Raw genomic sequence first — 26,028 nt, forward strand, 5'->3', positions numbered from 1 at the left:
ATGAGTAAATCTTCCCAAACAGCAAAGTCATAGTTCTTACAACTTTTTCTAAAACCCAAAAATGCTGATGTAGAAAAGACACAAACGACTTGAAAACATTTCAATCATTGAGAACAAGGTCCACCTCATAAATAGAGAGGCACTTTTGAAAAATGACACGTTGATAGAAAACACTATCTTTTACTGTTGGTGCTCAGAATTCCTAACATATCAATGATTTCCCCATCACCCTTTTTTGATGACCAGACCCAAGCTATAACTACCAGCATTTCTTTCAAATATTATACCGCCACATAGGAGAACATCCGCCTTGTGAATTTGTGGGGTGAGCCCTGGGATTAGATTTTCTATGGTTGCATATTGACAGGGATGGAGCCACAGATCTCAGAATCATAGAATCATAGAATTGTTGAATTGTAAGGGACCCTGAGGTTCATCTAATCCAATCTCATGCAATACAAGAATATGCAGCTGTCCCATACGGGGATCAAACCTGCATACTTGGCATCACCAGCACCAATCATTAACCAAATGAACTATCGACTCTGGAAGAAAACGTTTGCAGATATGAGCACCCAAGGAGCCACACAACATCTTGATTAATGGATAGATCGTCCATTCACCCAGGAACAACTGAATACGCACCTTGTTCAAAGGCTAATCTTAATGTGGAAAGGCATGGCTATGCCCTACCAAGTCTCTGTGCACTCTCCCTGGTTTCACATTAAGCTGAAGAAATCCAAGGCTTTCAACTAGCTCAACTGAAAAGAACCAGCCAGGATCAACAAGTTGCAGCTGGAGTGGGGTGTGTTCATTGTGTATGGAACGTAGCGGAAGTTTGCATTTGGAGAATGGATGTTTTGCTGATAACTGCAGCAAATGCAAATGGTGCTTTTGCGGCTAAAGCTGCAACAAGGGAATGGAGTGGTTTTTATTTCTATGTATATGTTAATCAATGACTCATTCCTAGGAGTTTGGGTCTCTCTCAGAATCTTCCAGCTTACTGAGGAAGCAACTTGCTTACCTGACTCTCTCTGGAACCAAAGAGAATAGTTATTGGACAATATTAAGAAGGAAGGACCTAAGAAAACTGGGCAGCCTTGCTAAGTTGTTTAAGAGCAATTTGCCGATTTGTATTGACAACATAGGGACGTGGGTGGCGCTGTGGGTAAAAGCCTCAGCGCCTAGGGCTTGCCGATCGAAAGGTCGGCGGTTCGAATCCCCGCGGCGGGGTGCGCTCCCGTTGCTCGGTCCCAGCGCCTGCCAACCTAGCAGTTCGAAAGCACCTCCGGGTGCAAGTAGATAAATAGGGACCGCTTACTAGCGGGAAGGTAAACGGCGTTTCCGTGTGCGGCTCTGGCTCGCCAGAGCAGCTTCGTCACGCTGGCCACGTGACCCAGAAGTGTCTTCGGACAGCGCTGGCCCCCGGCCTCTTGAGTGAGATGGGCGCACAACCCCAGAGTCTGGCAAGACTGGCCCGTACGGGCAGGGGTACCTTTACCTTTTACCTTTATTGACAACATTTTTTTGTAACAAGTTTAAAGACCATTTGCAGTTTCTCTGTAAACCGCCCTGAGACCTGCGGGTATAGGGAAGAATATAAATTCAATAAATAAGTAAATTAAAATTAAAAAATAACATGTTGTGACTCTTTCTCAGTGTGGAGAGCTTATTGGTTCAGACTCTGCACAAGATCCAGGTAACTCTCACAAGGGATAATGTCCTCTTCAGCTCAGGATGTTGTCCACCCCAAACAGCAAATTCTTTGCTCTGATCTATGCTATAAATGCTTCCAAATCAGGCCCAACAGTCAAGTGTAGGCCTTGCTTCTCGGTTCAGTATCTTGCACCTGCTTCCAGCTTGCCCCCATTCCTACGCTGCTCCATTCAGGCAGCTCTCAATTTCATCCCCGGGTAGATTATTTCATTTGAGATTTTATTTTATTTATTCTGCATGGGCTTTTCAACCTGAGACCAAAGCCATACCTTCCAACTATCTCAAATCACCCAGTTGCCACAGGTGGAAAACCCAAGATGAATAACTACACGTCTGCGAGGAATTCAGATGCTCATTTGCCTGATCCAAGCAGCCTCATTATCACAAGATACTGAGGAGATAAGCAGCCTCTCCTTACCTTTCGGGGTATGTGCTTCAACATCACTAATAAAAGTCTGTGGTTGGTAAGGTTGTTTTGGTTTTTTGTTTGTTTGGAGGGGGAATTGAGGAAGGTTTGCACACACTAAATTCACCTAAGAGGATGGCCGGGGGGGGGGGCACTTTCTTATGCCTTTATATTTCTGCTGCCCTTCTGCAATCTGCTGCCAGGTGGTAAAATTTCTCTTCTGCATGCTGATCCTATGCGTGTTTCCCCAGTCCCCTAAATTCTGCGGGGCATGCTATTTGCAGATAATTGCACATAGCATTGAAGTTGCGCTCATCCCAGTTCCCAGACAGCTTGCCTTTTGAGCAATATGGAAGGTCAGATTTATACTCACTCCCCGAATCCTTTCCCCCTTATGCAGAAAATCTTGCCTTTTGTTAATTTCTCCTGTCACTAATAGATTTGTCGCTCACCAGCAGAGGTAAACACATTCTCCTTTTGAATTTTTTTCCTACGTGCGGCGGATACAGCTTCCCCTAACCCTTCCTTCACTAAACATCAGCCACGGCACATATTTTTAAAAATAAGAATACCCAGTCTCCTTTGTGTGCCCTGGTGGTGTTGGAGGGGTGTGTATGTTTAAAGGTAAACACCTATTGCAAGAAGTCTATCAATCAACTGAAGAAAAGGCTGAAGGCAGTGAGAAGTGTTTGCATGCATACACATGAACTCACCACAGCCTGCGCTCTGGCCAGTATGAACCTGCTTCTTCATCTGTATCCAAAGTGGGAGCCCTGTTGATCTGTAACAGAAAGTCTTGCGGACCTTACAGATTAAACGGATTATAGGGTGGCGCTGTGGGTTAAACCACAGAGCCTAGGACTTGCCGATCAGAATGTCGGCAGTTCAAATCCCCGCGACGGGGTGAGCTCCCGTTGCTCAGTCCCAGCTCCTGCCAACCTAGCAGCTTGACAGCACGTCAAAGTACAAGTAGATAAATAGGTACCACTCCGGTGGGAAGGTAATCGGCGTTTCTCTGCACTGCTCTGGTTCACCAGAAGCAGCTTAATCATGCTGGCCACATGACCTGGAAGCTGTCTGTGGACAAACACCGGCTCCCTCGGCCTATAGAGCAAGATGAGCGCTGCAACCCCAGAGCCGGTCACGACTGGACCTAATGGTCAGGGATCCCTTTACCTTTATTGGCCTTTTGAAATGTGTTGGAGGGGTGTTACTGGGTTGTTGTTTTTTGTTTTCATTATGTATTTTGTGGTTTTATATTCTGATTTCATCCTGTGATCCGCCCTGAGACCTGCGGGTATAGGGTGGTATATAAATTTAATAACTAAATAAAATAAAAAATTGCATCGCTCATGGCCTCAGACATTAAAATCATTAAAACCAATGAGAACAACAACAATGCAAAGGCCTAGTTTAATACCCTAATTCAGTGTTCCTCAAACTGTAGGCTGCATTGCCCACCAGGACAGCCGCCTCCTCATGAGAAAGCCCATCAGAGAGAGAGAGAGAGAGAGAGAGAGAGAGAGAGAGAGCTCCAAGGGAAAGGGAGGAAATCAAATGCTCTTGCAGGCTACAATGGAGGGCTGCTAGTGGATTATATTACCCATCAAGGATGTTTCCATGTTGGGGGATGGGGAAAGGGTTTTCTAAGCACAGTGTCCAAGACTTAATCTTATGAATGTCTGATGGGAGTACAACATGCTATCCGCTACACACCAACTCCCAGCTCCCACCCCTGGTCAGATCACGTCCCCCTCTTAGAGATAGGCAAGACACTTTGCTGAGAAGCAAGAGACGATTGCCTAGGTGTGCCTGCAGGTGGGTGCAATGAATGAAATACACACAAAGCAGGATTTTGGAAAAAGGAAAACTTTTATTGAAACTGAAGAATAAACGTATGCCAATCACAGTTCTATTACTAATTACATGTTGAAGCATATATTAGTTACATTCCTGGCCCATTCATAACCTCAAGCTAAGGAATTCCGATGACCTATGCTAAGAGTAAAAAAAAGAAATGGTTTGAGAAGCCTGGCCATGTGCCATACAAATCTCAGAAACATCGAGACCAATAGCAAAATATACCATTTTCCCCTAGATCTAGTTGTGGACCTCCTTGCCACAGGTGGATGTCAACGTGTGGAAGAGCTATTAGCCTGTGGGACGTGTTGTTTGCCTGCAAATTATCTCCGGGCTCTCATGGTTCATGGCACCTCTCTCCTGAATGAACTGTGGCTACAACACTCAGGTTGTAGCTTCTTCCTCCTCCTCTTCTTCTTCTTCTTCTTCTTCTTCTTCTTCTTCTTCTTCTTCTTCTTCTTCTCTCTCAGGCATCATGGGCTTAAAATCCAATGGAAACTATTTTACGAGCGCAGAATAAAGCACACAATGGGGCTCCAAAGATGAACAAAGGAACAGTTCAAAACTAACTACGTAAGTCCATTTTTTCCTCATAGCAGCATGTGGGTGCGGAAAGGTATCATTTTAGCTGCATCACTGAAAGGTGATTTCAGATGCTTTTTCTCTTGATGTCTTGGGAAGAGGCTGAGGATCTTCCTCTTTATAATTCCTTTTCCCAGTCAGCCAGCCTCTGCATCTGGGCACCTTTCAGACCACCACGTGGCAGAGAGTTCCTTCTACAGTGATGGAGACCTACGCAAACCAACCCAACGTCTAGGCAGCTATTCCCAGGTCCACACTTTATGGAGTAGTTGCAGCAATGGGGGGGGGGGGGCACTCCCTCTCCAACAGTTTATGTACCCCCCCCATGGGCTGCATGCACAAAAGCAGAGATTATGCCAGTGTTCTTCCTCTGCTCATCTCTTTTCAGTCCCCTCCTGGTACTGGGAGACAGTGGTTCAGGAGAAGGTAGGGAAGCACTTGGTGCTTCACTTACCTAACCTGCCTCTTCCTCCTCTTCTTCCGACTCATCTTGTGCTCCAGCGTCCAGCTCTGAAACTTCCCCTGCCTCTAACTCTTGCCTCCTGGCTGGTACAGTTCCCCACGAATCACTCTCCCGAGTCAAGACTCCAGCCCTACTGCACTCGTCAGGGTCCTGCCAGTCCCTGCCAGCACTTGTCAACACAGAAATGTTTTACTGATCCACTTCTTACTCGTGAGAAGCTATCATATAGCTCTTCAAAATATTCTTTTGCATTTTGCTATCTGAATTCATGTCACAACATCATCAACTTTTGCCTTGCACCCTTTGAATAAAAAAATACAATGATTTGTGTGGACAGAGGGGTTTACTGTTATTATATTGTGGTTAATTCTCCTACTGTAATAGTCCATTTCCAAACATGTATTTCAGTCTCAATAACCCACCCCCCATGATAGCCAATTTCTTATTTCATGGTAAAATTTCATGGCTTGCTGCAATTTGCCAGTTTTATGGGATGCTCTCCACACACAAAAAAAGAGAGAAAAGTGTGTGCTTTGCAATTAAACTTTAAGCATGTATTAATCTAGGGAAAATAGCTTTGTGACACTGGATAGCTTTCATAAAAATCTGAGATGGCCATAAAAACAAATATATTCACCCTCAACAATGTGGCTTTTTAAACAGAATGTTGAATTCTGATGAACCTGTTGTTGCAGAATTATTCTGCAACACAGCAGCAGTTATTAGCATTTCATTCTTTATATGGTAACTCTGCTTGGACTTTCTCTGGCTTTGCTTTCTGTAGACTCTCACTATGAATGTCATTACAGTGGTACCTCAGGTTACATACACTTCAGCTTACATACGCTTCAGGTTACAGACTCCGCTGACCCAGAAATAGCGCTTCAGGTTAAGAACTTTGCTTCAGGATGAGAACAGAAATTGTGCTCTGGTGGCGTGGCAGCAGCAGGAGGCCCCATTAGCTAAAGTGGTGCTTCAGGTTAAGAACAGTTTCAGGTTAAGAATGGACCTCCAGAACGAATTAAGTACTTAACCCGAGGTACCACTGTATATACCTGTTTGTTTGGGGGTAGAATTACCAGACTTCAGGCAACGAAGTAAGTGTTTGCCTTTAAAAGCAGCAGTCAATAGAGTGTCAAGGTAGCCACAGAGTCCTCCTTGGTTATTTTTTCTGCTCCACTGAAAGTAGGGCAAAACACATACCATTGCAGGCTGAGGAAGATTGTGGGCAAAAAAAGATTGAGGGGTGGGGAGAAGGAGAACAGATGAGCAAATTTCACCATTTTAAAATCCCTTCCCCTTCTATGTGCTTATCTGTGGCTGGATTGTGCCCATGTATTTACAGGCTGTGTTCACCGTTATTTAAATTAATATGGTGCTACACATAAGAAGGGGGACGCGGGTGGCGCTGTGGTTAAAAGCCTCAGCGCCTAGGGCTTGCCGATCGAAAGGTCGGCGGTTCGAATCCCCGCGGCGGGGTGCGCTCCCGTTGCTCGGTCCCAGCGCCTGCCAACCTAGCAGTTCGAAAGCACCCCCGGGTGCAAGTAGATAAATAGGGACCGCTTACTAGCAGGAAGGTAAACGGCGTTTCCGTGTGCGGCTCTGGCTCGCCAGAGCAGCGATGTCACGCTGGCCACGTGACCCGGAAGTGTCTCCGGACAGCGCTGGCCCCCGGCCTCTTGAGTGAGATGGGCGCACAACCCTAGAGTCTGTCAAGACTGGCCCGTATGGGCAGGGGTACCTTTACCTTTACCTTACACATAAGAAGTAGTTAGTGAGTTGTGTCCATTTTGTCTCCTGCGCAGCGTTATCAGTAGAACATTAAATATATTGGGTGCAGAAGACACGTGGCTGTTTGCTGGGATTTGTCTACGAAGTAATAAAGTACAGTTATGGGACTGCCTGGAGCCTTCTTAGCGTGTCTCAGACTTTTGCTTACATGAAATAATAAAAAAAAAAATCTAGCAAAACAGCTTTGCTCCAGTAGCAACCTGAGCATTCTGCTGAAGGAAACAGAAGGGAAGGAACAAGGCTGAAAGGGTTTGTTCTTCTTCATTTACTGCCATGATTAAGTCTTCAAGTCTTTATCAGCAGTTTCAAACATTAAAAAAATAAAATACAAAGGATTAATGGAAATGCAAATTCTGGTATCAAAAACCAGCTGCATGCTGAAGTTAAAAAGAATCTGGCTGAAGAATGTCTCACACTTAACTGATGAAGAGGCCGGATTAGAAAACAAAGCTGGAGAAATAAAAACTATTCAATAAAAAATCAATTTCATTACTACCACCTATTCAACTTAATTTTCTTGGCATCTATATCCTTAATGCAGGTTTGTGATAGATCGGTACAATCACTTTTTAATTAAGCCCTACTGTGCTTTGTATTAAGAACACCACAAATCGACGTTACAGCATAATATATCTACCCATATATTTAGTGCTTATCCCTTTTGCATTTTGGTGCTTAAAAGTTATTCTCTTTGGAGGTAGTTTCCTTGTTTTAACAGCATTCTTGACAGCAGGCGCATGAAACAGGAAAGACTTATTCTTAATCTAAATGTGTCAAAATTGAAAGCCCTTTAATATAATTGCTTTCAGGATCTATGCGATATTTCTGTTGTGTTATTTCATCGTGACCCTCGCTTTCTGATGTTTTAAGATGCAAGGCTCGTCCTGTCTTGTACATACTGATGAGACAGGAAGTAACATGATGTTAGAAAATGACATTTGACCTGCGCTGTTGAATGGCATATTAAATAGATGTTATCACATCACAAAACAGAAACAAGAGGGTACAGAATGCTGATATCCCAAAGATTTCCTCCCCAATCTCATGTAATGAGAGCCTGAATGACAAGTTTTCTACGTCTGACTCTTTAGAGGGCAACATTCACTTTAATTACCAAAATGTGCCTCCCTTCATCTTCCAAAGGAATGGGTGGGGGAGGGGAGTCTGCCCTTGCATATATAATGCGGCAATAAGTTTTAATCCCAGAAATGAATCGATAAACATAGTTACATTATGGTATACTGTTTCTTATTCTTTACCCATGGTGGTAACCAAATTAATCTCAAGGCGCTGCCAACACTAATACAAGCACAAGCCAACATACATTGAGTTTCATATAGGTGCCTTCACCCTGTCCTTCTCTTCAACTAATAAAGCTTTAATATATGGCTACATATTTATTTCTGGTTCAGCTCAAGTTGAGGAGTATGGTACTTTGCAAAAAACCTAATTAATATCAATCATACATTATACAGTGGTGCCCCGCAAGACGAATGCCTCGCAAGACGAAAAACTCACTAGACGAAAGGGTTTTCCGTTTTTTGAGTCGTTCCGCAAGACGAATTTACCTATGAGCTTGCTTCGCAAGATGAAATGTCTCGCGAGTTCTTGCGAGTTTGTTTCCTTTTTCTTAAAGCCGCTAAGCCGTTAATAGCCGCTAAGCCGCTAATAGCCGCTAAGCCACTAAGCTGCTAATAGCCGCTAAGCCGCTAATAGCCGTGCTTCGCAAGACGAAAAAACCGCAAGACGAAGAGACTCGCGGAACGGATTAATTTCGTCTTGCGAGGCACCACTGTAGCATGTGGGGCTTGAGCGTGCAAGGAATCCTGTCCTGGTGTGTGGAGCTGGGAGCTGGTGGCCTCTGCATGTGATGTGAAGAAAGTTGAAAAATTCATTTGTCAACTTGCCAGTTGTCAATTAGTCAACACCCTTCGCTCTTTTTAGGGTCTGAAGCCTATGAACCCTTCATGGTCATTTTCAAATTATTTTCCCCAGGTACTCTATGGTTCATCCGATATTTATGAGAGAGATCCCTCAGAGATATGATCTGAAATGGCAGGCATTCTTCCTTGAAAGCCAACTGACCTGCTGCTGCAATGTGAAGCTGAAGAATGTTGACTATGTTCCAGGACACAAAGTTCAAGCAAGGTTCCTATGAAGCCCAACAGGTCTGATCACTGCCATCCATGAACAGTGTTTCCTTGAACCTGATCCAAAATCCCACGCAGCATGTTGGGGGTTACAGGGCGATTGTTCCTCTTAGCCAACGAGTCAATTCGGGAAGGTAGGAAGTTAGGTGCAAAGTTTGAAAACCATTGCTGAAAGACAAATGTTCATAAGGCTGACATCTGAAATGGCAGCAAACAGGAGATAAGGAACCTTAATCTATGTATGCTTACTCATAATTGCAATGTTCAGTGGAGCTTATTCTCAGATAAATATACAGTGGTACCTCGGTTTATGAACTTAATCCATTCCGGAAGTCTGTTCTTAAACCAAAACCGTTCTTAAACCGAGGTGCACTTTCCCTAATGAGGCCTCCCGCTGCCGGTGCCCTTCCACCTTTCAGCTTTAGACTGAGGTAAAGTTTGCAAACAGGGACACAACATCTGGTTTTGCGGAGTTCGTAAACTGAACAGTTAATCAACAGGGCTGTTCTTAAACCGAGGTACCACTGTATATGGGATAGCACTGTGTTACAATGGGCATGGGATTGCATGTTTACAAAAATAATCTTATTCGTTTTATCGAAGAGGTATTCTTTAAATACTGCCTGTTCTGAGTTTGAAGTAGGTACACTGCAGGCTTTTGTTGGCATCCATCTGTCTTGAGATACAATGAAAGAGAGTTACAGCACCTGCTGTTGCTGCAGAGACCGATATGAGAGAGAGAGATGTTTTACTACAACTGGGGCAGATTAAGGCTTCTGGTTTTGCTGGTGCAGATGCACAATGGCGTTTCTTCTCTGCACTCCTTGCAGTAGCCATTTCTCCTGTGGCTGTTGCTGTGGATACTGACCTGACCGTCTGTCTCCAGGCACTGCAGTCATCTGCAAGGGATTCCCATATGGTGACATTGATGTTTCCAGTCTTCATGTCATGTCTGCAGACATCTTTTTAATGTAGAGTTGGTCTGCCGACCAGCCTGGTACCTAACGCCTGGACTTGGGGTATCTCCAGAAGTGCCTGCTTCTATGCATCTTCCTGGCTACTGTGAATTTGAGGTGATGCCCTGCCTTAGACTCCCTCAACACATGAAGCCACAAGTTGGTAGCTCCTTACAAGCAGGGCCTATTTTGTGCTGGCACCTTCCCTATGCAATACCTTCCTAGGAGAGGACTGCCAGGTTTGTTTCCATTTGAGTTTTTGGCATTGCTGTTGGTTTGTTTGTTTTTAAGCATTCTAGCCAGTCAATGTTTTAATATAACGTATGGTTTTGTTTCCCCTTCATGGATCACCGCCTTGTCGTGGCAAAGGGGCCTGAATAACTCCAAGAATTATGAGCTGTGCCGTGCAGGGCCACCCAAGGCGGACAGGTCATAGCCGAGAGTTTAGACTAAATGTGATCTACCTGGAGAAGGAACTGGCAAACCACTCCAGTATTTTGCCAAGAAAACTCCATGGACATAAAAAAGGAGAAGCTTTGAGAAGAAAGTGAGAATTTCCAAGGCATGTTCTGGTTCATGGGGTCACGGAGAGTCGAACACGACTAGGACAACTAAGACGACTAAGACTAAGACTAGTGGTTTTATGTATATTTTATTATGCATTGCGTTTTGAATTTATTAGCTACCTAGAAGATTCTTGATGCCCAGAATATAGGATATAATTTTTAAAATAAAATAAAATCTTTTGCATATCTGATGCCTAAAACATACATTTAAAGATGAAAGCATGTATTTTCTATAAAAAAAACAACCCAGAAAGGTGGGAAAGTTGTAACTGTGTGAGGACATAGGTGATGGCCCATCTTTTTCTGAATTTTAATGCATACAAAATTAGCTGGCTCTTATGCACAATTTGTGATATCACGCAAAGGAAAATAAAGTGCATATAGTACACAACACAGGGAAATTGGCAAGATTTGTCTCTCGACATGAATGTCTAATTCCCTCAAAACTCCAGGCTAGTGTAATGGATATATATTAGAATATGAATGCTCAAGATTCAAATTTGAATCCCTCTTCAGCCAGGAGCACAATTGTATGTATGTTTTCTTAGAAGCCATACTGTGTTCAGTGGGTCTTACAACCTAGTAAGCATCACACTGAGAATGTCTTCAAACACTATGGCTTGTGGAAGAGCATAAGAAACATTCGCAAGGAAACATCAATGACTTCCCCACCCTATCCTCCTTGCTTCTTTGTAACACATGAACCAAAACTCAGCCATCCTTTGCCAGTTCTCCTAACTTTTCAGTTTTCTGGTAGAGTGAACCATGCCCAAAAATACATATATTCATGAGAATAACATACAAAAAAATGCATTGTATTAAGGGAAATTTCACTGCAAAAAAGTATGTGTGTTCGCCAAAATAGCACGCAAAAATATGACACTAAAATGCTGATGAATTTTCATGAAAACATTTTTTTAAAAAAAATTGCAGGCTCATGTAGAAATGTGGGGAGCCGCCTTGAAAATTTGGAAAATGAGAAACGGAGAGAAACCAAAGCTGACAAATTTGCCCAACCTAAAAGTCAACCAAGCATGCTCAGAACTTTCTATAGGCCTACTCACAACTGAAGCAAAGATCTAAAGGGTAGCTTGCATGCCTGGGATGTTGAGGGTGGGACTTGCAAATGCAGACATGCCCTTTGTCCCTGATTAACAACACTGAATAAAGCTATTGGGGTTAGGACTAGATGAGGACAGCTAAAGTCAAACCTGCTGGATACGTCTTGCCCATCCCATCTCTTTTGTTATTTTCAATGGGTGACAGGTTGCCATGGGAGCCAATAGCTAGCCAATGACTTCTTGATACAGGGTCAGGTTCTTAAGAGGAAAAGTCAATCAGAAAATGGTGGCAACGGGGTGAAGATGTGTGTGCAGACTGCACCTTTGAGCCAGACGGAGTCAAGAGACCTGGGTTTTGCGGGACGCTGAGAAAGCTAACAGCATTTTTGAGCGCTGGCAGTCTCCCTCAAAATATGGCGTGGGAGCTATGGATTCTTATTGTTGCTTTGTGAGTGTTCAAGAGATATTTTCACCTGTGTTCAATCAGTATTTACTTACTTTCACTTATTTATTTTCAATATTTGCACTACATTTGTAAATAGTTGAACACATTACGTAAACCTCCCGTGACCTTCCAATGGGAACCAAACCCGGGTGAGCGCTGCATCCCCGGAAAATTATGCTGCTTGAAGAATTAGGGAGCACGTAAACAATATGAGGGCAGATGAGATAATCTCTCATAGGGAAGGTGTTTGTGTGTGGTTTCATAAGGATTATGGAGATCAGTGTATCCGAAACAACTTGCCGTGTGCACTGTTTACATGCAAATATTGCTATCTGTGTCACCTGAAAAGTGATGCGGCAAGCGGAAATACATTCAATGTGTTATTCTCTTCCCATGTAAAAATTTATCCTGGATTCTACATTTGTGGACATGAAACCACAGCGGATCCTGACTCTGGTTTTACCTAAGGTGGCGAATCAGCTTCTGAACCATCAATCTATTTCTGGCCAAAGGCTGGAGGGGACCTGACCAGACCAGAATCTTAGTAGCAGCAGATCACAATAGATTATATGCTATTGTCTGAACCCCATATAAAGGCCTCTCTATCAAGCTTGCTGTGGGACACGGGCGGCGCTATGGGACAGAGCCTAGGACTTGCCGATCAGAAGGCTTGCCGATCAGAAGGCTGGTGGTTCAAATCCCCCTGACGGGGTGAGCTCCCATTGCTCGGTCCCTATTCCTGCCCACCTAGCAGTTCGAAAGCACGTCAAAGTGCAAGTAGATAAATAGGTACCACTCTGGCAGGAAAGTAAATGGTGTTTCCATGCACTGCTCTGGTTCGCCAGAAGCGGCTTAGTCATGCTGGCCACATTACCTGGAAGCTGTACACCAGCTCCGTCGGCCAGTAAAGCAAGATGAGCGCCGCAACCCTAGAGTCAGCCACGACTGGACATAATGGTCAGGGGTCCCTTTACCCTTTACCCTATCAAGCTTGCTGACTGTTTTGAAGAACAGGGGATGCTGCTTCTACACTTCCTCTTGCTGCTCCCAGTGACAGGCTTCCTTCAGCTTTGCCTCTGCCTTACCTGGCTGCAGCCTGCTTTCCTTTCACCTTTCACACCACCCAACTTGGCAGGAAGTGGAATGGACAGCATTCTAGATTATACACGGAAAAATGAATGCTCAGCTCAGAGCTATTCAAGTTCATCCAGAAGAAGAAGAAAGAGGGGGAGGAAGAGAATTTGCAAGTGACTCTTTTCAAACACGGATTCTCAAAACTCCTCAAAGTTTTCCCAAGTTCAAACGCACGTCTGTGTACTATTTCCAACTTTCCCTCTCTTCTGCTGCAAATTAGACACTTTGCCGACTTCAAAAGGGAAGAGAGAGAAACACGTTCCTAAATGTATACCCTTCTGATCGCTCCAAAAGAAAAGGAACACCAAAATAGCTTAAAACACTCGCTGCCGAAAATTGTTTCCATATCATGCAAATAAGCAGACCAAAATATCTTCTGGGCAATTTGAGATACATACAAATATTGGTTATTTTAAAACGGGAGCTTGCTACAGAGGACATTCCTCTCCTTAATATGAAAGGCAGCTTTTTCTGGCATTTGCATGGAGGAAGGCTTGGGGACTGCTCTGCTAGCTTATTGCATAAAAGAAGATGCCTATCATCAGATCACACTTTCCAAGCTTGAGTTGAAGCACGTGTTTCATGGACTTCCACCTGACAAAGTGGGTGCCAGCCCGTGAGAGCAAATGCCGTTATATATAGTCTTTAAGGCTTGATTCTTTCCTATGAACTCGTGGGTTCTAATCGGAGAGAGACGTGGAGAAAAGACATGCGGTTCTATGGACTTTTCCGACAGATTTGGATCCCCTGGGTGTTAGATATCAGCAACAGGGACAGGTGGCCTCCCTGTCTAAGGTGTGAGGGGAGAGGAAAAAGAAGTTTTTCAATTCTTAAACGTTTCCTTTGGGGTTCAGTCTATGGCTCTTCGTTCCTTAAAGATGCTTTGTTGCACAAACAATCCTTTTCGTGACATCCTTGCTACAACTGTGGCTATGCATGTGCCTCGTTCAAAAGTTATTTATAACCTAAAGGTTGCAGGGGGCGTGGATTACACTGTTTGGCAGAGCCGGGCTCAGTGTGGATGAAAAGTTATGCATGTTTGAAGCTATGAAGAAGGCGGGGGGCAGAGAGAGATCTTTCTTTCTCTGCCTTCAGTGTATCCCTTTCACGAGTTCGTTTGCCGTTACTAATCATTCCCAAGGGAACAACAAACAACAGTCATGCCATTTGCGCAATCACATGTCTTGAGCAGGTCACAACTGATTTTTATCCCGTTTGACTTTTGAAAGCTGTAATGGCATGAGATGTGCTAAACCCCACACACTCACAGCTGTTTCATTCTGAACTTTCAGAAAGGGGAGCACACGGCAAACAGGATATGAGATGAGCTAATCCAAGCTTCGCCCCAACTCCCTATCCAAACATACATACTTCTATTTTACACAGTGACAGCTACTGGCTCTTAACCCCTCCCTCTTACCCCCGTTTTTCTTTGTCGCAGTTCCTTGGAAACATAAATCTTATTATTGGGCAGCAATGGAGTGCTGCTGCACATGCCCAAACTGGTTCTCACTCGCAGATTTAATTCACAGTAAGTAGCATGAAAGAGGTCAGCACATGGAAGAAGGGGGGAATTCACTTCCAGCCTGTCTGCTGCCATACTGCAGAGCCATCGTGCTTTGTAAACAACAACAACAACAACAACAACAACAACAACAACAACAACAACAAATACACCATGTTTCTTACCTTGAGTTCTTCATGTCCCTATTGACATTTTTGTGCACTTAACACAAAACCCATTGAATTAAAAAGGAAAGGTTTGCGGGATGACAAAGGCTAAATACCACTTGCATCTAAACCTGAAAGCGGTAACATAAAAAGAAGCTAATATTTAATAGCTAATAAGAAATCTCTTCTGGGCACTGTGGTTTAAACTACTGTGCTGCTTGGACTTGCCGATCGGAAGCTTGGCGGTTCGAATCCCCGCGACGGGGTGAGCTCCCGTTGCTCGGTCCCTGCTCCTGCCAACCTAGCAGTTTGAAAGCACATCAAAGTGCAAGTAGATAAATAGGTACCACTCCAGCGGGAAGGTAAACGGCGTTTCCATCTGCTGCTGTGGCTTCGCCAGAAGTGGCTTAGTCATGCTGGCCACATGACCTGGAAAAACTGTCTGCAGAAGTGGACAAATGCCAGCTCCCTCGGCCTGTTAAGTGAGATGAGCGCTGTAACCCCAGAGTCGTTCATGACTGGACAATGTCAGGGGTCCCCTTTACCAAGCTCAGCAACATGTCCATCTCCGAAGTGGATACAGTGGCACCTCGGGTTACATACGCTTCAGGTTACAGACTCCGCTAACCCAGAAATAGTGCTTCAGGTTAAGAACTTTGCTTCAGGATGAGAACAGAAATCATGTTCCAATGGTGCGGTGGCAGTGGGAGGCTCCATTAGCTAAAGTGGTGCTTCAGGTTAAGAACAGTTTCAGGTTAAGAACAGACCTCCGGAACGAATTAAGTACGTAACCAGAGGTACCACTGTATTCAGGTTTTTAGGATGAAATACATCAGTGATCACTTGGCACAACTTTTCTGTAGAGGCACCAATAAGGAAGACATTGGCTACAAATGGTTCCACACAGAAATATAAACACTCATGAGCAGACGGGTGACAGGAAGACCTCAAAATTGGTGTGGGGCGAAATCACATTACAGGGTGCCTGTTGCGCTTGCAACATATCTCAGCATATGGAACTGTCTTCTACTGAGTCAGATCATGGATCCTTCTAGTAAGGTAAAGGTAAAGGGACCCCTGACCATTAGGTCCAGTCATGACCGACTTTGGGGTTGCGGTGCTCATCTCTCTTTATTGGCCGAGGGAGCCGGCGTACAGCTTCCAGGTCATGCAGCCAGCATGACTAAGCCGCTTCTGGTGAACCAGAGCAGCGCACAGAAACACCATTTACCTTCCCGCCGGAGCGATACCTATTTATCTACTTGCACTTTGACGTGCTTTCGAACTGCTAGGTTGGCAGGATCAGGGACCGAGCAACGGGAGCTCACCCTGTCGAGGGGATTCGAACCACCAACCTTCTGATTGGCAAGTCCTAGGCTCTGTGGTTTAACCCACAGCGCCACCCGCGTCCCATATCTAGTACAAGACTGCTTACTCTGACTGGCAGACTCCTTTTAACTAGAATTGCCAATAATTAAGGCTGGGACCTTCTATGTGCAAGGAATGTGCTCTATCTACCAAGGAGCTGTGTCTCCCTCCACACGGGAGGCTTACATGGGACATCTCCAGTACTGCAGAACTGGGATTTTCAGGTGCCATTAAGCAACCAATTTCACTTAGTATATAGTGGGAGAGAGGAGTTGAATCAAGACTGCAAATATTCTATTGGTTTCAAACTGAAAGGTGAATGCACAGCCTTCAAATAAATGGACGTTTTAATAACTATTTTGCAGTCTTGTTTTTAGCCACTTTCGACAAAATTTGTTCCACTGACACCCCCCTTTCAACCCAGAGAATACGTCTTAACAGACTGGCACATCAGATTCAGATTCTGACCCGAATTAAAAGACACAACACCATTATTTCACACTAATGAGAGTTTCACCCAAGTACCAGAGGGCAGAATCTGTCCCTTAATTAGCAATTTTATTGGTTATGCATGAGCCAGAACCAAATCTTGCTCCCTTTCTTATAGTTATTATGATGGCACTGTAGCATTACGAAGCAGTAAAAAGGGGAGAGCTCTCTTATTTCTCTCCTGCTCACAAATACCCAGAGATTTAGCTGTAAATTCACAGTGAAGCAGATCAGCCTGTTAAGTCATGGCCAGTTTCACAAAGTTAAGTACATGCTTCCCTCTCCTGCTGAAATCAATGGAAATTAAAAAAAAAAAAAAATCTTAACTTTGGCTGGATGATGCTGTTAATTTTCGGAGGGTTTTACAACACTGCATTAATTGTGCGTTTGCTAAACCTATACAGCACCCTTTCCTGTTTCTTCGTTGTTTATCCCTGGAGTGTTTTCATAATAACTGGAAAAGTACTTCCTAGTCTGAAATACTTTAATTAGTTTAATAAAACAAATAGAACAGAGATAATCCTCCCATGGTCCCTCAGCACAAAACATACAAGCAGGTAAAACTGTACGTGAAACAGTGGGAGCATTCATGGGGTTTACAGTTACAGTCTATATAACTGGATGATCTAGTTTTCCATTAATCCCAAACACAATGGACTATATGCATTTAGACCCCACAGGTTAGGGTTTAGGGGCCTTTTTGTTTTGTGTTTTTGTGTTGTTATTCTTTTGGGCTCCTCTATACTTGATTTGCTCGCTTTCATCCTTCATTTCCGCTCCAGCCTCTCAGCTGCATAATATGCAAGGGACAGAATATGTCACTCTGGCAAACAGACAAACCTGACTGCTTCAAACTCTTGATTCTTTGGTTTGTGCGAAGGTATCAAGTAACAAACGCCAAATATCAGCTGTCAAATACTGTCAAAAAAACCAAATATCACTGCAGGCTGTCTATCAAGCATTGTCAGCTATAAACTACCAAATACATACAAAAATCATTTCAGATATGCAAGTTTAAATGCCAGCTGTTATCCGGCGCCAAATATCTGTTACGCACTCAGAAAACCTTGGAAGAAAATTCACATTGAAACCAAGGATCACATTTATTTCAGCTCCGAAAGACTCAATAACATAGCAAGATAAAAAAGTCAAAAATGACCGCTCCCCACATCAAATGGGGTGTGTGGTCACGCGCAGCCCCCTGGATCCCAATGCGGCTCCTGGTAGTGCAGGCTGGCTTCGCCCTTCCCAGGCTGGATACCTGGAGGTCTCCGCCTACCTCAGCTAATCGCCCAATCCCGCCTGGGGTGGTGTTGCCAGGGGATCGGCCAGGTAGGGGGAGGGACCACCCTGCCCACACAACAGGTGAATCTTACCTGTGAAGCGTCAGTTGGCTCCAGAGCTTCTCCCACCCTGCCCTCCCTCAGTTAAGCCTTCTTTTGCAGGTTAATCTCTTCTCCACAGGTACGCGTGCGCTGCTACGTCATGGTCGCTGTTGAAGGGTCGGAAAGGAATTTTCCTGCATTGGCAGATTTTGCCTTCCCCGTAGCAAAACGTCACAACTTTGACAGTTTTCAGGCCTTGAGCGGAATCCTTTAGTCTATCTTCCTAAATGGGGGGGGGGGGGTTTGAAGTGGTGACTCACGTCCCCCTTGAGGCGGTGATCACAGGGTTCCCTGTTAAAGGGGTCTTGAGGGGAAGCATTGGCCATAAGCCGAGAGGTTGTCATTGCTCTCCTTTGTGACGGCGGCAAAACGGGGGGGCGGGCTCTCTGCTTGAACATATGTTCTCCAGAGCCAGCCCAATCCCCACACATTCTGGATAACCCTGATGACCACCAGATCCCCGAATGGGGACTGGGAAGGATAAATGCCCATTACCTGAGCCAAGGTCTCCCTACATCTGAAACTTAATAAAGTTGTGGCCAATTTTAATCCCATGGCACGTTGTCTTGAGTCATTATTCCACTCTGGGGTTGGGGGGACTCCGCCTGTCCACGCAAAAATACAAGGATAAATCTGATACCCTACCTGCCAGAAAAGCTGTACCAGTGGTCAACACAAAAGTTATCAAGAGAGGAAGGCTAAGTATGACTCACTTGTGGCCACTGCTCATTCCTAATCCAATGACAGACTGGTATGTGTGCTTGAACCTAAAGTAACTTCCACTTGGGCATGAGGGCTACAGATATCTGTAAATCCCCTCACCTTGACCACCAGCCCTCCATGTGACATCACATGCCATCCTAGACAACCTTCAAGAGTGCAGTTTCAGGCTAGAGTAGAAAGAGAGTGGAGGCAGTGAGGTTGAAATTGCCTTGGTTGCTCTCTGAGAGAGGGGGAGCATCATCCTTCTCCCAGATATTACTGCGGACTTCAGTGCCATCAACCAATGTATCCTGGAATCTGGATTGCCCGTCCAGAACGGGTGCTGGAGGCACACAAATTTGGCAGTTCTGCTGCTATCTGGCAGGCAGGAAGAAACTAGCAAGTTCACTTGAACACTTGACCCTACAGTAGAGAACCCAAAGTGTCACCCTAGTAAAACAGACCGCTACTATGCTTGAAATGACATTCTAGCTTATATTTGCAAAACACATTTAAAAAATAACAATAATGGGGGAGACATTTTTCTTTACCAAGAGCAGAGGCAATTATAAGAAGAGAGGCAACAGCTCATTGGTGGAGCTTCTACATTTCATACAGAAGGTCTCAGCTTCAACGCCTAGCATTTCCAGGTGGAATTGTCCACAGTCTGAAACCTTGGAGAGAGCTCTGAGATAGATGGGCCAGTGATCTTATTCAGTGTATGGCAGCTTCCTAAGTAATAGTGCTCCAGTGTCATTCATGTTAAACTAAGATCATGGCCACTGGTCCCATCACCTCCTAGCAAATAGAAGGGGAAGAAATGGAGGCAGTGAGAGATTTTACTTTCTTGGGCTCCATGATCACTGCAGATGGTGACAGCAGTCATGAAATTAAAAGACTCCTGCTTCTTGGGAGAAAAGTAATGGCAACCTAGACAGCATCTTAAAAAGCAGAGACATCACCTTGCCGACAAAGGTCTGTATAGTTAAAGCTATGGTTTTCCCTGTAGTGATGTATGGAAGTGAGTGCTGGACCATAAAGAAGGCTGATCGCCGAAGAATTGATGCTTTTGAATTATGGTGCTGGAGGAGACTCTTGAGAGTCCCGTGGACTGCAAGAAGATCAAACCTATCCATTCTGAAGGAAATCGGCCCTGAGTGCTCACTGGAAGGACAGATCCTGAAGCTGAGGGTCCAATACTTTGGCCACCTCATGAGAAGAGAAGACTCCCTGGAAAAGACCCTGATGTTGGGAAAGATTGAGGGCACAAGGAGAAGGGGACGACGGAGGATGAGATGGTTGGACAGTGTTCTTGAAGCTAACATGAGTTTGATCCAACTGTGGGAGGCAGTGGAAGACAGGAGTGCCTGGAGTGCTCTGGTCTGTGGGGTCATGAAGAGTCGGACACAGCTAAACAACAACAACAACAAAATCCCAGACCTTAGTTCCTTTGTTTTTAACAACTGTTTGACAGGCAGATGCCCAAAGAGTTCATCCTTTCTTCACCACCACACATCTCCATGCCCAGAAGAGTTGCACCTACCAGGCCACTCAGTTATCTTGGCATGCTGTCTTGATGAAGCTATTAATGAAGAAAAAAAGACAACTATAAAACTAAAATAAACTGCATTAGAAGAAATGCACTTGGCTCTTTGCAAGTGCCTTAATATCTCAACTCATTACACCACATTGTACATAGATTGAAGAGAAAAGAAAAATAACTAATGTAACTCATAGCCATAGGGGTAGAGACATTTATAAATGGAGAGAAGAGCACTAAATCAGCTTCACTGCTCCGTTTTAAAATAAATTTTCTCCATTAATTAATTTTGTGACTCAGAGCAAATGTGCGTGTTAGGAAACAGAGTACCCCGCTGATAAGAATCTCACTGAATACAATAGTTCTGTTCATTGAGACGTACGGCAGAAGGACTCTTTGAAATAGTTTCAGAGTAGACAAGGTGCTTTGCTGGATAACGCATGGGCTCTTGACCTCCGAAAGTTCACTATTAACCTCTCAGTGAAAAGTATTTTGGAGTCTCACTATATCAAGAGATCAATGCAATTTAATATCTAAATTTGCCAAGCTGTCACAAGACGGGTAATTAGAGTGATATGACACAAAAGTGGTTATTAAGTTAGAAAGGGAAGAATGTCATGTACTAGACAAGATGAACTGCATCTCACCCTGTAAAAATGGGGAAATCTTCCAACTGAGAGCAGAATTTGACAGAGGGGCAGCTTATTTCACAGTCACCTATAACTCCCTAATCCTATAAATAAATGGATCATCTCTGTATATACCACAACTAGTAATAAAAACACACCCACTGATGTTTGAACACACAACAAAAAAATTAGAATTGGCTGATAACAGTAATTTGCCGGGATTCTACTAGATTAAATGTCTAGCGATTGGCAACAGGTTTTCACCTTTTTCTTGTGTGCTGATGAAGCTATTTCGCAGACTCTTCACACTCACAGAGGAACAGTTTTTTTTAAAAAATAAATAAATAAAGACATACACACAGAGATAGCAGAAAAGCTTATGTTGTATGTATTGAGTCAGCAGAATGAAACCACAAGAGACAAAATGGTTGCCTTGCTAGAGAGGAACTATACCCACCTCAAATTCAGCAGTAATACATATAAAGTGGGAAACAGTATGGTATTTTTAAACACCCATTCCCTCCCTCCCTCCCTCCCTTCCTTCCTTCCTTCCTTCCTTCCTTCCTTCCTTCCTTTGAACAAGTTCTATCCCTCTCATAAACACCAAAAGGGATTACCAGAACAGCAGAAGAGGAATTAAAAGACTATAAAACCTGAGCAGTACTGGGATTTAAAAGACCAATTAAGCAGACAGTCAAAAGGAACTGAAAAAATTAAAAGGTTTTCTGCTGGTTTCAAGAGAGCCTCCCTGGAGGGCACTCCAGAGAGAGGGTGCCACCACTGAAAAGGCCCTTTCTCAGGTCACCACTTGGCTTGTCTTTGAAAGGAGGAGGATCCTAAGAAGAGCCACATAAGAAGATCTTAACTCTGGGCAGGTTCATATGGAATTAATGGTTAATAGACCTCAAGGTTCACTGGTCTCAAGTATACATGGCTGGATCAGCCTATTTCAAGTCCATGTCAATACAATATTGCATATGCTTATTCTTAAAGCATTCTGTCAATGTGTGCATCAATATGCGAACTCTTTTTAAATAAAATGTAGTATATAATATTTAAAACATATTTAATTACTAAATACCTATTTCAGCATGTATTTCTAAATGTATCTTATTCATTTTATCTATGTTTTCCTGCATGATTTTGAGCTGTGAAGGATAACTGTGTTCCAAGCTGTGTATCGGACCAGGACATGTGCAATAGGTCAGACCACTTAAAATACACACATTCTCTTCCATTCTTAGTCCCAAGCCATTTGGGGATTTGAAATGCCTTCTCCCACGTGCTGTGGGCCTCAAACCTCACGAATTATTGGGAGAAATAATAGGCTAAAAATGGGAATGATGCGAAAGGAACTATGTGGAGTAGGAACAAGCACATACAAGTTGCAATGCGCGCGTGAGTTAAACCCCGAGCCAGTTCCAAACCCCCTTGAGTGAGAGGGTTGGCAAAGCCGAGGGAGAGCTAGAAACTTTCAGAATGGACAGATGCTGTCAGCATCTCATTCCCACCTGGAGTCTCATTCACGGGAGAAGGATTCACACAGCCCAACTCACGTGCTTATGAATACAGGAGAGAAGGCCACCTGCGTGCTGACATATGTGTTGACGATGTCCCTTGCAGGCCACATTCTGCATCAGCGTGAAAGGGCTGAACACACATAGGCTTCCTCTATGAAAGGGAGGAGGACCCTGATTATCCCACGATCTCCTCTTGTGTTGAAGAGATCTATGATGAGTCATGAGGGTGCAAGGAGGTAGCCAGCTGGCAATGGCTCTTCCCACCACCTGTCTCTGTGAACGCAAAAGGAAGGTCATTTGAATTCCCCCAGGCTTCTGAATGAATTGTGGCTGCAACACTCAGGTTGTAGCTGCTACTGCTTCTCTCCTCCTCCCTTCTTCTTCTTCTTCTTCTTCTTCTTCTTCTTCTTCTTCTTCTTCTTCTTCTCTCTCTCTCTCTCTCTCTCTCTCTCTCTCTCTCCCTTTTGCATGAGCAATCACACTCATTTCATGTCCTAGCACAGAGTTAAGGAATGCATCCGAGAAAGGAACAGGTCAAAAATGAGATGGTGACCTCCAACTTTGCTTTCACCATGATGAATTTCAGAAGAAATACTTAGTATGAACACCCTGATAAGAGGCAGGGGACAATAAACAAAAAAACCACCTAACTCCTACAGAAGTTTAATGTATTTGGCAGTTTGCCAAAAAGCACTTACATCTTGAAGGGGGTAGCTCAGAATTACTCAAAAATAAAAGCAATCACTTATAGGATTAAAATACAAATACAGTATAACTTTGTGGCATTGCCTTATTATTCTTCGTGTAAAGGGAAGATGTAGTAACCTTCTCACTCATGGAATTTGTTCACGACCTTAACCCTGACCGTTTTGGGTAGGACAAGGGAAGCAAACACAATTCTGTTTTCATGCTAGCTCATTTCTGGCCCCTCCTGGGTTCAGCATGAAAATAATACCAGGGCATGGTGAATCACTGACAAACCACTTTACGTTGAGAATAATTCACAAGGGATTGACCCAACACCATCAAGCTCTTTTCATGCAGCAACCCAGCTGGACTCCAACCGAATTTGAGGAGAATGTCACCCACGCTGACAATAGGATATGGATTCACTTGTGGAACCTGTAAACCTGTCCTCAACTATTACTGTCATTAACTAGTCCAGGGGTCAGCAAACTTTTTCAGCAGGGGACCGGTCCACTGTCACTCAGACCTTGTGGGGGACTGGACTCTCTCTCTCTCTCTCTCTCTCTCTCTCTCTATATATATATATATATTGGGGGGGGAGATGAACGAATTCCTATGCCCCACACAGATATGCATTTTAAATAAAAGCACATATTCTACTCATGTAAAAACACAGATTGCCGGACCATCCGCAGGCCGGATTGAGAAGGTGATTGGGCCAAATCTGGCCCCTGGGCCTTAGTTTGCCTACCCATGAACTAGTTCTTACAGACTCTGAATATTTCGCCTTCATAAATTTAAAGCTTTAGGTCCAACACAGCCTTTTTCAGTAGTGAGAGCAATATTTAAAATATCAGTTTTTTCTACTCTGTTCCATGGTCCATTGTTTATCTCTCACAGTTCCCAGCAGATCCTTGACCAAACCCTTGACGCAGCCCTGCAGATAGGCACTGTAACAGCCCTTTTCTTTTCTCCTGTAGGGAGAATGTTGTGGTAAGGCAAAATCTGATACTCGGAGGCTGGCGTTTTGCTGGCAGGGATTTCACAGTGTATGTTTTCAATGTGTCGCTATGTGCAGAAAGAGATGAACCTCAGCTCCACTCTAACCCCAGAGTCCTTACAACAGCGTGCGCACACAAACAAACAAACACACACACTCCCATCGTAAGGAGAGGCAGTGAGAAAATCTTCGTTCTGACATTCGCACAGCCTGCTGATTGCAAACCAGTGCTCAAATAATAGCTCTTTATGCTGCTGCTCCCCCCAGTTAGGGATTGAGTCACAAGGCACTGGAAGAATTTACCTCCTCTTGGTTACCCAAGTTTCTGTGTGGCAGCACAATGGGGGGGGGTGTTGGCTTCTCATTCATGCAGGACCCGGTCACACGGCTGCCCACAGGAATTCTTTGCCCTTCTACCAACATAAAAGGGAGTTCGCAAGGCTGTTGCCATTTATATTCCAGCAATTACACAACCTACATTCAAGTGACTGAGCTTCTGCTGGCTCTGGCTGTTGGCTTGCCAGACAGCGCAGAGTTTGTGGTTGAAGAGAGTGTTATGTCTGGAGTTTTTGCAATGGGTCTATATCTGAAGGAAACTAATGCCTTAGAAGATTGCACATTTCAAGATAACTTGTTGAGGAGAGGGGAGGAGGATGCATAACAGTTTTTGGAAGCAGAGAAGGGATCAGAAAAAAATACTACGCCTCAGGCACTGTTGTCACCAAAGTTGTGTATCCTCTAGCACTTCAGACTGCAGGTTGGAGTTCATATGACTGAATACACATCCATACAAAAATGAAACAAAAAACAATAACCCTACAAATAAACAAGCATTTTCTGCATTTTTTAAAAATAAAGAATCATACTTTCCCTTCAGTCCAGCAACTTCAAGGCCTTAACCTCTCAAGAAGCCTCTCTGACTGCTATCTTTGTGGAGGGGTGTGTTGTTTCTGAATGGGGAAACATTGGATCTTGTGATTCTCTGCTTGAAGTCTGAAGTGTTACAGGCCAGACCTAAGGCTTTCACGAAAACTAAGCCTGTGACCTCAGGAGGGCAGGAAGATGTCCCCCTGGCTACCATTTACTAAGAGCTTCTCCCACAAAATCTTTTTGTGGGAATTCCCTTTTAGGAGACATCTGAAGCCCTGTTTAGGGAAGATTTTAATATCTGAAGGACTATTGTATTTTAATATTTTGTTGGAAGCCGCCCAGAGTGACTGGGGAAACCCAGCCAGATTGTTGTTCTTGTTGTTGTTCCCAGGGTTCTCTCTGTATGCTAGGATGCAACACAAAGTAGAGTGTGATATGAACCTACCTGGACCCTGAGAACATCATCTGAGGCCCTTCTTTGTCTGCCTCCTCCACAGGAGGTCCGTAGGGTAGCAACTCAAGGACAGGTCTTTTCTGTGGTGGCTCCCCACAGGTTTGTGGAATGCTCTCCCCAGGGATTCTTTGTTATACACCTTTAGGCGCCAGACAAAAATGTTCCTCTTTAACCAGGCCTTTGGCTGCTTAAAATCCAATGCCTTCTTAAAATGTGCTGGGAGTGGGTTATTGGTTTGATACTGTTTTTATTTTGATTGTGTGTTTTGAACTTTTACATTGTGATTTTATCTTGTGAACCTCCCTGAGATCTATGGATGTAGGTCAGTATACAAATTTAATAAAATAATAATAATACTGGAAACAGAATGGGCCTTTCTGAGAATCTCGGCCTTCCTGTTTTTTAAGACTCAGCTTGCAAGTATGCCTGGTGAAATCTCAGAAGCTAGAGGGGCTGTGCTTGAATAGTTTGCTAGTGGTCCTGGATGCAGAGTTCAGAAGCAGAATACGTTATGCAAATATTTTTATTTTTATTTTTTTAAAAAGGAGTATGGCTGTTCCTAGATTTGAGAAATCAGACAAAT

The 26,028-nt window shown here is 44.0% G+C and overlaps 1 protein-coding gene across 3 annotated transcripts in view; it reads right to left on the reverse strand.

Annotated features, from left to right (window-relative positions):
* Positions 1 to 26,028, reverse strand: part of PPARGC1A (PPARG coactivator 1 alpha) — a 633,897-nt gene that overhangs the window by 138,356 nt on the left and 469,513 nt on the right. The gene's annotated exons all lie outside the window — the stretch shown is intronic.

Source organism: Podarcis muralis, chromosome 9 (genome assembly GCF_964188315.1).
Source record: "Podarcis muralis chromosome 9, rPodMur119.hap1.1, whole genome shotgun sequence".
NCBI lineage: Eukaryota > Metazoa > Chordata > Lepidosauria > Squamata > Lacertidae > Podarcis > Podarcis muralis.